The sequence below is a fragment of the Moschus berezovskii genome, chromosome 1 (genome assembly GCF_049115385.1).
Source record: "Moschus berezovskii isolate FMDL1 chromosome 1, NW_MosBer_1.0, whole genome shotgun sequence".
NCBI classification, from domain to species: Eukaryota; Metazoa; Chordata; class Mammalia; order Artiodactyla; family Moschidae; genus Moschus; species Moschus berezovskii.
In genome coordinates, this window is record NC_142460.1 from 130,373,960 (window position 1) to 130,388,093 (window position 14,134).

Sequence of the window (14,134 nt, forward strand, 5' to 3'; positions counted from 1 at the left end):
CCATTAAGAATTTGCAGAAATGTCAAATAAAGATTTCTGTGCCTAGGCTTTTATGATAAAATAAATGGAAAAACATATGTATGTCCAATATTAGTGAAAGTAAGTACATTATCATAGAATATTATATGACCATCAAAATTAATCTACAAAGTACAAAGTGCTTTAAAATTACCTAAGAAACTAAAACACATCAACAGCAAACTTAAAACCCTATTAAAACAAAATCATTTAAGTCTGCTTGTGGGTAGATTTAAAATTCAGCAAGATTGCCTAAGTTAGAAGTAGGTGAGGGAAAGAGGCCAAAAGAGTAGGGACAAAATAGAGCTGGAAAGAACCTATTACAAAAATGAAAACAATTGCTCAAGTCTGAACATTGGCTGTGGTTGGGCAACAAGTCTGACTCTACACAGATACAAAAGGGAAAGATGTTTTGGAACATCACAGTGTGGAATTTGCTGGGGAGGCAACTTGAGATAAATACAAAGATTGTTATTGTTTAGTTGCTAAGTCGTATCACTCTTTTAAGACCCCATGGACTGTAGCTTGCTAGGCTCCTCTGTCCATGGGATTCTCCAGGCAAGAATACTGGAGTGGTTTGCTGTTCCCTTCTCCAGAGGATCTTCTTAACCCAGGGATTGATCCCATGTCTCTTGCTTGGCAGGTGGATTCTTTACTCCTGAGCCACCTGGGAAGCCCACAGAGATCATTCAGTTCAGTTCAGTTCAGTCGCTCAGTCGTGTCCGACTCTCCGCGACCCCATGAATCACAGCACGCCAGGCCTCCCTGTCCATCACCAACTCCCGGAGTACACTCAAACTCATGTCCACAGAGTTGGTGATGCCATCCAGCCATCTCATTCTCCGTCGTCCCCTTCTCCTCCCGCCCCCAACCTTTCCCAGCATCAGAGTCTTTTCCAGTGAGTCAACTCGTTGCATGAGGTGGCCAAAGTATTGGAGTTTCAGCTTTAGCATCAGTCCCTCCAATGAACATCCAGGATTGATCTCCTCCAGAATGGACTGGTTGGATCTCCTTGCAGTATAAGGGACTCTCAAGAGTCTTCTCCAACACCACAGTTCAAAATCATCGCTTCTTCGGCGATCAGCTTTCTTCACAGTCCAACTCTCACATCCATACATGACCACGGGAAAAACCATAGCCTTGACTAGACGGACCTTTGTTGGCAAAGTAATGTCTCTGCTTTTTAATATACTATCAAGGTTGGTCATAACTTTCCTTCCAAGGAGCAAGCGTCTTTTAATTTGATGGCTGCAATCAGCGTCTGCAGTGATTTTGGAGCCCAAAAAATAAAGTCTGACACTGTTTCCACTGTTTTTCCATCTATTTCCCATGAAGTGATGGGACCAGATGCCATGATCTTTGTTTTCTGAATGTTGAGCTTCAAGCCAACCTTTTCACTCTCCTCTTTCACTTTCATCAAGAGGCTTTTGAGTTCCTCTTCACTTTCTGCCATAAGGGTAGTGTCATCTGCATATCTGAGGTTATTGATATTTCTCCCAGCAATCTTGATTCCAGCTTGTGCTTCTTCCAGCCCAGCGTTCCTCATGATGTACTCTGCATATAAGTTAAATAAGCAAGGTGACAATATACAGCCTTGACGTACTCCTTTTCCTATTTGGAACCAGTCTGTTGTTCCATGTCCAGTTCTAACAGTTGCTTCCTGACCTGCATACAGGTTTCTCAAGAGGTAGGTCAGGTGGTCTGGTATTCCCATCTCTTTCAGAATCTCCCACAGTTTATTGTGATCGACACAGTCAAAGGCTTTGGCGTAGTCAATGAAGCAGAAATAGATGTTTTTCTGAAACTCTCTTGCTTTCTCCATGATCCAGCGGATGTTGACAATTTGATCTCTGGTGCCTCTGCCTTTTCTAAAACCTGCTTGAACATCTGGGAGTTCACGGTTTACATACTGCTGAAGCCTGGCTTGGAGAATTTTGAGCATGACTTTACTAGCGTGTGAGATGAGTGCAATTGTGCGGTAGTTTGAGCATTCTTTGGCATTGCCTTTCTTTGGGATTGGAATGAAGACTGACCTCTTCCAGTCCTGTGGCCACTGCTGAGTTTTCCAAATCTGCTGGCATATTGAGTGCAGCACTTTCACAGCATCATCTTTCAAGACTTGAAATAGCTCAACTGGAATTCCATCACCTCCACTAGCTTTGTTCGTAGTGATGCTTTCTAAGGCCCAATTGACTTCACATTCCAAGATGTCTGGCTCTAGGTCAGTGATCACATTATCGTGACTATCTTGGTCGTGAAGATCTTTTTTGTACAGTTCTTCTGTGTATTCCTGCCACCTCTTCTTAATATCTTCTGCTTCTGTTAGGTCCATACCATTTCTGTCCTTTATTGAGCCCATCTTTGCATGAAATTGTCCCTTGGAATCTCTAATTTTCTTGAAGAGGTCTCTTGTTTTTCCTATTCTGTTGTTTTTCTCTATTTCTTTGCATTGATCACTAAGGAAGTCTTTCTTATCTCTCCTTGCTATTCTTTGGAACTCTGCATTCAGATGCTTATATCTTTCCTTTTCTCCTTTGCTTTTCGCCTCTCTTCTTTTCACAGCTATTTGTAAGGCCTCCTCAGACAGCCATTTTGCTCTTTTGCATTTCTTTTCCATGGGGATGGTCTTGTTCCCTGTCTCCTGTACAATGTCACGAACCTCCGTCCAGAGTTCATCAGGCACTCTATCAATCAGATCTAGTCCCTTAAATCTATTTCTCACTTCCACTGTATAATCATAAGGGATTTGATTGAGGTCATACCTGAATGGTCTAGTGGTTTTCCCTACTTTCTTCAATTTAAGTCTGAATTTGGCAATAAGGAGTTCATGATCTGAGCCACAGTCAGCTCCTGGTCTTGTTTTCGCTAATTGTATACAGCTTCTCCATCTTTGGTGCAAAGAATATAATCAATCTGATTTCGGTGTTGACCATCTGGTGATGCCCATGTGTAGAGTCTTCTCTTGTGTTGTTGGAAGAGGGTGTTTGCTATGACCAGTGCATTCTCTTGACAAAACTCTATTAGCCTTTGCCCTGCTTCATTCCGTGCTCCAAGGCCAAATTTGCCTGTTACTCCAGGTGTTTCTTGACTTCCTACTTTTGCATTCCAGTCCCCTATAATGAAAAGGACATCTTTTTTGGGTGTTCGTTCTAAAAGGTCTTGTAGGTCTTCGTAGAACCGTTCAACTTTGGCTTCTTCAGCATTACTGGTAGGGGCATAGGCCTGGATTACTGTAATATTGAATGGTTTGCCTTGGAAACGAACAGAAATCATTCTGTCGTTTTTAAGATTGCATCCAAGTACTGCATTTCGGACTCTTTTGTTGACCATGATGGCTACTCCATTTCTTCTAAGGGATTCCTGCCCACAGTAGTAGATATAATGGTCATCCGAGTTAAATTCACCCATTCCAGTCCATTTTAATTCACTGATTCCTAGAATGTCGACGTTCACTCTTGCCACCTCCTGTTTGACCACTTCCAATTTGCCTTGATTCATGGACCTAACATTCTAGGTTCCTATGCAATATTGAGACGCCGGCCCCTGCGGTGCAGACGCGACGCGAGAGACGCCGGCCCGGCATAACGAACCAGGCAAAGAGGCGCGGCTGTGAAGAGCTACCCCACGCCTGAGGCCAGGGCCGGCGGCCGAGAGGAGCTGCCCCACGTCCAACAGGGGGCGGCTGTGCGGGTGCAGGAGGGCCGAGAGGAGCTACTCCGCGTTCAAGGTCAGGAGGGGCAGCCTTGAGGAGATACCCCTCATCCAAGGTAAGGTACAGCGGCTGCACTTTGCTGGAGCGGCTGTGAAGAGATTTTCCACGACTAAGGTAAGAGAAACCCAAATAAGACGGTAGGTATTGCTAGGGGGCATCAGAGGGCAGACAAACTGAAATCATAATCACAGGAAACTAGCTGATCTGATCACATGGACCACAGCCGAATGTGGTCCCCTGGAGGAGGGAATGGCAAACCACTTCAGTATACTTGCCTTGAGAACCCCATGAACAGTAACAGAGATCATTAGTCATGATTAAAGTCACATATGAGTTCAGCAATATGATTTTGTGGAGGATCCCCTTGGCAGGCCTCTGTTATTTTTCTCCAGTGACTCTCAGCAGCTTGAAAATAGTAGAAGCCACAGCATCAGAGGTTGAGAAAATGAGTGTTGGGTAGATTCAAGTTTGAAAATGGACACAATGAAGGTGGGAGAAAACTGGGGTGGTAAAAGCATCTGGGGTGCTGGGTTGAACAATCATTTATTCACTCAATAAAAAGTTACACTTTCTGACACATACTGTGTGCCAGGCACTGTCCTAGTGATTCTTGGATACATCAGTGAACATAACCTTAAGCTCTCTCTATGTGAGAGTGGGTGGGGAGGGGACTCAGCATAAATAATAATCACAATAGCACTGCTGTGCTCAGTCGTGTCCGACTCCTTGCAACCCCCTGGGCTTTAGCTCATCAAGCTTCTCAGTCCTGGAGTTCCCCAGGCAAGAATATTGGAGTGGGTTGCCAGTCCATTCTCTAGGGGATCTTTCTGACCCAGGGATAGAACCCTGGTCTGCATTGCAAGCAGATTCTTTACCATCTGACCCACCAAGGGATCCCCAATAATCACAAGACAATGTGCATAATTAAGAACAACAGAAGTGATTGGGCAGAGTGTAGGGCACTGGGAGTGTGGACTAGAACTGGCTAAAGGTGTGTGATCCTCCACTTAGTGGAGGCGAGGGGTGAGTCAGGAAGATGTGGACCACCAGGGTCTGGAACCGGCAGCGAGAAAAGACAGATGAGACGAGGACCTAGGTCTCACGTGGGAAAGACAGAGAAATCACGAAGCTGATTCCCCAAGAGTGGGGAATTCCTGAGCTTGGAATCTTAGCTATTCACAACTCTTCAACTCATTTTCCTTACAGAATTATCAATATGTTAAGATTTTCCAGTTACTCTTTTCTTCCTTTGTTTCTTCTTGTTTGACTTTTATAATGGCTGAAGGATCTTTACTTAAATATAGGCTAGGTTTCCCCCCCTCAATTTTGGTTTAACAAGATCAGAACAAGTCAGAAATTTCCAAGGGAAAATTCTTCAGGAATACGATTTGATAAATACCTGATGTCTCCAAACATCTTGAGAGGAATTTAGAAGACTGATGGAGAATTTGTGGTCAAATTGTTAGAAAGCATGTTGGAAGATAATCAGATAAAAATAGATAATTATTAACTTTCAGTTCAGTTCAGTTCAGTCGCTCAGTCGTGTCCGACTCTTCACGACCCCTTGAATCACAGCACGCCAGGCTAGAGGATACACAAAGCTGTACAGGAAAGGGCATATAAATCATAGTACAACTTCTGACTCAGTTTGAATAAAGTCATCAGAATGAGTGAACAAGAGGAACTCAGTAAGGGGGAGGCAGTGGTCAAACCCCACTCAGACCCAGTACTTGGGAGCTGTCTGAACCATGCACAAAGGGGAACATGGGCCAGCTTGGCACCAAAATGAGAGTCTGATTCTCCCAATATGACCACTACTGGCCTGCCACCCTTTACAGAGATTTCATTTGCTTGCTAAAGAATGGGTCCAAAATGGCTTGCAAAAAATATCCCAGTGGTTTCTTGACAAACCCCCAAATGGGATGGGAAAGAGTTAAACAGGATTGGATTGTCAATAAATGATATGTAAGAACATCAACATAAAAAGCTTTCATGTCTGTCTCAATTATTTAATCTCTGACAATTCAGATGTTTATCTTCCCTGCCCTGGTGTTAATAAACACTGACATCTGAAGTGAAGTGAGCTGTTTCCACATCCTTCAGAAACGGAAATGGAGGTGTTCAGGGAGTGTAGATGAACTCAGCTCCTTTTTAGTTTCCAGCAGGAAGTTGTTCCAAATAACCTGTGACATTACCAGAAATAGGAGAGGTTGCAAGGTTTTTTTTTTACATAGAGTGAGGATTCCAGGGGGAATGATCAGAAGTTTTAGGAAAAAAAAATGATAATGGATGGAGATGGTGAAAGATATTCTAAGGAATATAGAATTAAGAATATGTGAGATACCAGAAACAAAGAGAGGCTTGCCTTATGGACTATGGTTTAGGGGTATAAGGAATTATGGTATTAACTAGTTTGTAGCTTCCAGAGGGAGAAGGCAATGGCGCCCCACTCCAGTACTTTTGCCTGGAGAATCCCATCGACAGAGGAGCCTGGAAGACTGCAGTCCATGGGGTCGTGAAGAGTCAAGACACGCCTGAGCGACTTCACTTTCACTTTTCACTTTCACACATTGGAGAAGGAAATGGAAACCCACTCCAGTGTTCTTGCCTGGAGAATCCCAGGGACGGGGGAGCCTGGTGGGCTGCCGTCTATGGGGTCGCACAGAGTTGGACATGACTGAAGCGACTTAGCAGCAGCAGCAGCAGCTTCTAGAGAGGAAAGGCAAAGACCCTCAGTGATATCAGTCTAACAGCTGGTCACACTTAGAGACTGGGGCTGCAGGCACCACCTTCACCGGTAATAGAGCAAAGCTCTGCAAATCCATGATTCTCTGTGATCCTGGAGGATCCTCTTCCTACAAGGTTAGGAAGGGAACTCTGGTTCCAAGAATGCTCACACCTTGCAAAAATTAGCAGTGGTACTCAGTGGCTTGGAAGTCTCTGTGTAGTCATTGTAATTTGGGATACTGACTATGATAGGAATAATGAACATCACCCATTTAAAAAGACTGTATTCATTTTATCATTTCAAGTAGTCGTAGAAGCTTATAGTTATAACTTTGTTTTATTTCACATCATTGTGGCCCCTGTGATGTATGAAATGCTGAAATTCAGAGAGAAGACAACCCCAATTATGAATTTCCCTAACGGAAAATAGGTCATGCTTTTTAACGTAATTACATCTATATTCACATATATGTGTTCTCAGTCATTTCTGACTCTTTGCGACCCTGTGGACTATAGCCCACCAAGCTCCTCTGTCCATAGGATTTCCCAGGCAAGAATACTGGAGTGGGTTGCCATGCCCTTATCCAGGGTATCTTCCTGAGAAAGGTTCAAACCCATGTCTCTTGAGTCTCCTGGATTGGCAGACCGATTCATTGCCACTAGTGCCACATATACAGAAAGAAGATCCCTAAGAAAACACAGCAACTATTGACAGTGAAGTTTTAATTATTTTGTTCAAGTGTTTCTTTGCTTTCTAAAATGTATACAATAAGTGTAAATTATTTTATAATAAAAAACAACAGAGGTTGTCTTGGAACAGAAACACAGAACTTTCTTCTCTATAGCTGAATCAGAACAATCCCCAAATTCTCTGTCATGTGGGATAAGAATGCAATTACACCATATTTTTAAAATAGAAAATACTGAAGAGTAAATACTTGGGATATGGGAGGAAGTGTCTTCAGTTCCCAGGTGTTGGAAATAAGGTCAGAAGCTAGCGGTTCACAGGAAATGTGACTGCTGTCTTGTCTACAAGAATTCAGTTTGCCTGGAAGTAGTCACCCATCAATTGTAAGCTACCCCAGGACTGTTAATGAAATCCAGAAAAAACTTTGATTGCTTCACTACTTTGTCTGGAAGGTTCTTCTGGATAGGAGCCCTGACCTTGTCTCAGTACTGAAAACCAAGAGAGAGAGGGCAAGCCTAACTTTCTTCTTGCCTCAGTCTTGCTTTATAGATGTACTTGATGGAAACATCTGTTCTTCAGGTAAAGTGTAAATATTTTAAATACTCATGGGTCAGACATTACCAGTGCTTTAATTTTTCAAAAATTTATTTGTGTTTGGCTGTGCTGGGTCTTCATTGTGGCGTGCAGGCTTAGCTGTCCTGCAGCACACACAATCTCAGTTCCCTGACCAGGGATTGAACTTGTGTCCCCTGCACTGGAAGGCAGATTCTTACCACTGGACCACGAGGGAAGTCCCCCTATCACTGCTTTCAGATCAGCTTTTGGAAATGAAAATTTCAAAGTCCTATTTGGTAAGATAGAAGGTTCTACTTTGGTTCTCTCCAGCAATTCAATGAACAGTTATGTCAGGACCTTTACAGTTGACTTGGCTCTGTATCGTCCCAGTGACTTCGGGAGAATCACCTTGGTCTCTGCTTCTGACATCTGGTTGCTTGCCTTCCAGATGACCCCCAATATTTCTGTCCTCCTGCTATCCATACCCTTGGATAGTCCCCTCCCACTCTGTATCAGGTAAATAAATGGGTATTTTAATGTATATTCTATATGCAAGAAACTGAGCCTCAAAGGAGTTAAGTGCCTTGATTAGTATAATGGGCTAAAGCTGATATCAAACCCAAGACTTAGTTCACCTTCTCATGATGCTGTTCCTTGAAAGGAAAGGAAATGAAATGAATGAAATCAGGTGTTTTCCATTGATTCAAATGGTTGCTCACAGGGTTAAGCAATGCTCTCCCACCCAGTGGAAATATACAAACACATATTTACCCTTCAAAATTCTTTTCAATTAAATACATTAATAAATGATGAGTAACATCAAGAAGCATGTGTACCTTGCCTCCCGTCCTCCTCTGTCTTTTTAATTAATCAACCCACCCCCTCTAATGTTGGTGCAGAGATAGATTTACATAATATCCTTGTTGCCATGGCTGATGTTGCCCTTTGTTAGTTAACTCTTAAAGGGGGAGTCATGTAAAAGCCTGTAAATGACCGCATGAATTATGCATAAGGGCTCAACTCAAGTCATGCATATAAAATGAGCATTAAGATCACAACCTTTACTATCTTATTCTTGTATAAAGATCTCCACACAGGGCTTGCTAGCCTAGGCTGCAGCTCTCTAGTGGCACGAAATGGAGTTTGATTTATTGGTTTGAACTAATTAAAAGACGCTTACTCCTTGGAAGGAAAGTTATGACCAACCTAGACAGCATATTAAAAAGCAAAGACATTATTTTGCCAACAAAGGTCCGTCTAGTCAAGGCTATGGTTTTTCCCATGGTCATGTATGGATGTGAGAGTTGGACTATGAGGAAAGCTGATCGCCGAAGAATTGATGCTTTTGAACTGTGGTGTTGGAGAAGACTCTTGAGAGTCCCTTGTACTGCAAGGAGATCCAACCAGTCCATTCTAAAGGAGATCAGTCCTGGGTGTTCATTGGAAGGACTGATGCTAAAGCTAAAACTTCAATACTTGGGACACCTCATGCGAAGAGTTGACTCACTGGAAAAGACTCTGATGCTGGGAGAGATTGGGGGCAGGAGGAGAAGGGGACGACAGGATGAGATGGCTGGATGGCATCACCAACTCGATGGACATGAGTTTGAGTGTACTGCGGGAGTTGGTGATGGACAAGGAGGCCTGGCGTGCTGTGATTCATGGGGTTGCAAAAAGTCGGACACAACTGAGCGACTGAACTGAACTGAAATTTACAAAATGGAGTCCAGTAACCAAGAAAATCAAGTTGTACAAACACAGTTGGCATCTGGCAAATGATAATTATACACTTTTTAAAGTTTCCTTGTACCTTGTAGAACATTATATAAAACTCTGTGGGCACAGTGAGTGATGAAAATCTAATTCCTTTTCCTCCTGCCCAGCCAAGAAGAACCAGTTTGAGACTGGTGAATGGATATGCTGGAAAGTTCAGAAGGTACTAGACGAGATTCATATTCAAACCTCATCTCCTGTTTTCCAGGCTTAATCTCCGTGAAGCCTTTGAAGATCACACTGAGGGACAGTCCATTGCTAACTTTAAAAAGATGGTGATCCAGTCAGTTCAAACCCATCTTCTCACAGATGCTTAGGCTCTTAAAGATTCAAGGATACCTCACCGAGGGTGTCTTGTCTGTTCTTTTGTCCGAGATTCTAACTAAACTCTGGGCTTCCCAGGTGGCGCTAGTGGTAAAGAACTTGCTTGCCAAAGCAGGAGACACAAGAGATTCAGGTTTGATCTCTGGGTTGTGAAGATCCCCTGGAGGAGGAAATGGCAACACACTTCTGTATTCTTGCCTGGTGAATCCCATGGACAGAGGAACCTGGTGGGCCACGATTTGTAGGGTCACAAAGAGTCAGACACAACTGATTCGCTTGGCATGCACACTAACTAAACTGTAGCATGGCCTGTTGGAAAAGGGCATCCCTATGTGGTTTGATTGGATCTTGTTTGGGAGAATTTGGTTTTGTTTTTCAACCTAAGTATAGCTTGTTGATGCTTTCTGATGATGGTAATGGAAAAATCAAGATTTGGGTCAGCTGGCAAGCATGCCTAGTATAAGCCATGTCCATCCTCACCAAGCTTCCTATTCCTGATGTGGTCTCCGTGCTCACTCCTGCCCATTTCCACACAGCAGCTGAAACCACTGATGGCTTCTTGTCACACTTAGCATAAAGTCCAAGCCGCTCACCCTGGCCTGTGATGCCTCTATGATATGGCCCCACCTGGCTTTCCTAACTAATTTTGTACTACCCTCCCCTTGCCCATCACTTTCCAGCCCCTGTTTCTTTTCAGTTTTTTGAACATATTAAGCTTGCTTCTACCTTTGGCCTTGTTCCTTTTGCCTGAAATGACCCCAATGCCATATCATTGCCTTTCCAGCTCCTTCCTGTCATTTCCATTTCTTATTAAAAGTCACTTCTCTGGAGCACCCTTCCGTGACCACTCAATCTGAATTAGTAGTTTGAGCACATAACTTGGTTTCATTTTCATCTTATTATGTCCTGAAATTTCCTTGTTTATCCAATCTATTTTAGTGTCTGGCTTTCCCCTACCAAACTGTAAGCTCCAAAGGTAGGAACCTGCTATGTAGAATAGTGGCTGGCACTAGCAGACACTCAGTGTTTGTTGAGTGAGCAAATGAATGAATAAATGCTTTTGCTTTTGTTTGCATCAGTCATTTTGGAAAAATATGTTGGTCTCTTTTGATTTGAATTGAGTTCAATTGTTTTGTAAAAACTAATCTTTCCTAGTTAAAATCAATTCATAGTTTAATAAAAACAACTATAGGAGCCAGCTCAAGCTTCCATAGGTTAGTGTGGGCTTCCCAGGTGGCTCAGTGGGTAAAGAATCCACCTGCAATACAGAAGGCACAAGAGATGCCAGTTCGATCCCTGAGTTGAGAAGATCCCCTGGAGGAGGGCATGGTAACCCACTCCAGTATTCTTGCTTGGAGAACCCCAAGGACAGAGGAGCCTGGTGGGCTACAGTTCCTAGCGTTGCAAAGAGCTGGATATGACTGAGCACACACCTCTCACATGTATAATTCAAATCTCTGACTCAGTTACTTGCAAACACCATTCAAGTTACAAAGACTGGTTCTGAGACTGCCGCCCTTTGCCTTCATGAGGGCTCCAAGGACCCAACATAGGTCCTATGTTTTCTGTAAGTTTATTGACCCACAGAATTGCTGTCCTCCTCAACTCCCTCCTCCTTTTATAGTATTGAGTATTCCACTCATCATCCCTTAGAGATGATAATTAACTATTAGATAATCTCTGCTCTATTGGGGGGTGGGCTTTGCAGGTAGGTTGCTAACTCTGAAGACGGCATGAGGGTCTTTGTTCCTTTCTCCTGAGCTTCTGTTTTAGACCCTTTCACACTGTGTTTGTCCTATGGATAGTCTGTTGACCTGCAGAACCCAACTCCAGCGGCTTTTCCTCCAGCTTTGTTTATTTTTAAGTGAGTGTCAACTCTTAGCAGTGCTGGGGTCCTAAGACAGTGTGCCCCTGATTTTGGCCATGATCTATGGCAGTAGGCAGGGCAGAGTTCAAAGTGGCGATTGAATAGTAGAGTGCTTCCCCTTTTCCTTGTGGTTGAGAACACCCAGTGAAGTCATTCTTAGCTAGAAATGGGTTGTAAAAAGGCAACAACTAGATTCCTTTATCTCCCAGAATAGCTTTTCCCGAAAGAGGGAAATCTTTGCGGCTGAGATAAAGCGTAATTTTCGCTGATGCTTCTGGGCATCAGTTGGGCACCCTGGACCATGACATTCTCCCTCCATGGCCAGGGACCCATGAGCATCCCTTGCAAGATAAATGATGATGCATTAACAACTGACTCCAGACATCTTCTTCCCCTGGAAAGGGGTTGAATCTTGCAATAAACTGTGTCTTTAGTATAAAGATACGTGTTGCAGTCCATGGAGTCGAAAAAAGTTGGACACGACTGAGCGACTGAAGAACAATAAAATGGTGAAAATCTCACTTTTCTTCACAGCAGACAAAATTTCCTCTCTCTGTAGGAAAACTGTTACTCTTAAGTGATTCTTTTTTAAAGACATTTGGCATGAGGGTGGGCATCTGAGTTATAATCTTAGGTCCTGGCACTGCCTTCTAAGGAAGGTACATTCCAACAACTAAAAAGTGCAAAGACAATTCCTTCCCCCAGTTCTTTCTCACTGGCAAGGTGTTTCTTCTCTCCTACAGATTAATCCTTTCATCTTAAAAGCCTTTCTGCCTTTCTGTACTGTACTTTTATTAAAACATAACTCTCCCCGACAGGGATGGACCCAAAGACGTCCATCAAGGGATAGGTTATGGATGTGGTCCTTCATGTACACTGCTTGGGAGTCCTGTAATAATATAACAATCCTATAGTATAGCATTGACCACATTACTTTTTTCATGATTGTCACCTCACCAAGTAGCCAGGGACCCTAGAGAGCAGACACCTTATCTTAGCCATCTTTTCACCCCCAGGGCCTAGTCCAGTGCCTGGCACACAATGGGACCTTAAGGAATATTTCTGAATGAATGACCAACTGTGTTAGATGCTTCCAAGTCTAGAAGCTAGCTGAACCGAAGAGTAGCACACAGATGCTGGCACAGAGTCGTGGCGAGGGGGACTCCACAAAGAAAGGGAAGAGGACCCCAAGACTTGGGAATCGTTTGCCCGTGGTGACACACAGCACAGACGGTAACAAGGAGAGTTGCCTCGGTAGGGAGAGAGTGAAGATTCTCGGGAGCTGCATCTGTCCTACTGACAAGCCCAGGCCCCCCCTTCTGGGACTGTGACGACTGAGTGAAGCTGTTTTGTCTCCTCACTCATCAGTAAAATTCTTCCTTGGCTACAGCATTTGGAGTGTGAATTCTAAAGATAACCCTGGGAACGACACCTTCACTAAACCGAGGGAATTAATCTGGGCTTCAGGACGGGCTGTGCCTGAGATAATGGCAACTTGATTTTCTCAGGTCAAATCTCCCCCTAAAAGGCGAAAACCGTATTTCCTTGCCGACCCCATGCTGAGGGCTGAGGCTGGTAGTGGCTGCTGCACGGCCACAGGACGGTCCCCATGATGCATAGGAGGACAGAACAGTGGGCCCCTGTACAGCCACCCCCACCCCATGGCTTCCCACATGGAGTGAGGCAGCATCCTGGAGGCTTGGCTGGGATGGATTGTCCCCTAAAGCACAGGACAGTCAGCGCCACAGTAGGCATTTCAAAAAGAGTTTCCAGCATGCTGTCAAGATGCGTACTTGTCACCAAGTGGTGCGTGGGTTCCTCTGGCAATTTTCTTGCTAGGAGCCATTGCTACTTCTGTCATGACAACAGCAACAATCTTCCTAGGAAGCACTTAGTTTGTGTGAGGCATAGTTCTAAGGGATTGTGCACGTACACGTGTGCATGTGTGCTCAGTCCCTTCATTGTGTCCGACTCTTTGAGACCCCATGGATGGTAGCCCACCAGGCCCCTCTGTCCATGGGATTCTCCAGGCAAGAGTACTGGGGTGGGTTGCCGTTTTCATACTCCAGGGGAATCTTCCCAACTCAGGGACTGAACTCTCTTTTTTTGTGTCTCCTGCATTGGCAGGAGGATTCTTTACCACTAGTGCTGCCTGCGAAGCCGCAAGTGATTGTTCATGTATGAATTCACCTAATCCTCATAGCACCCCTGTGAGGCAAGGACTATAAGCTTCCCCGATTCACAGATGGGAACAGATAAAGATGGGCACAGTTTCAGGGCTGTACCTTAGGGGTCCTCTTCCCATTTGAGAGTAACGTTTGTACAACAAGGCTGGGCTTTTGGGTTCCCATCTCAGGGACTCTCTGTCTGACTGCTTCCACCTCCTGACTGGCTGCCCTCTCTGCGGCCCCCTTACCTTGACCTTTCATTTCCACTGAATGTCTGACAGTCAATTCTGAGTTCTGTCTGA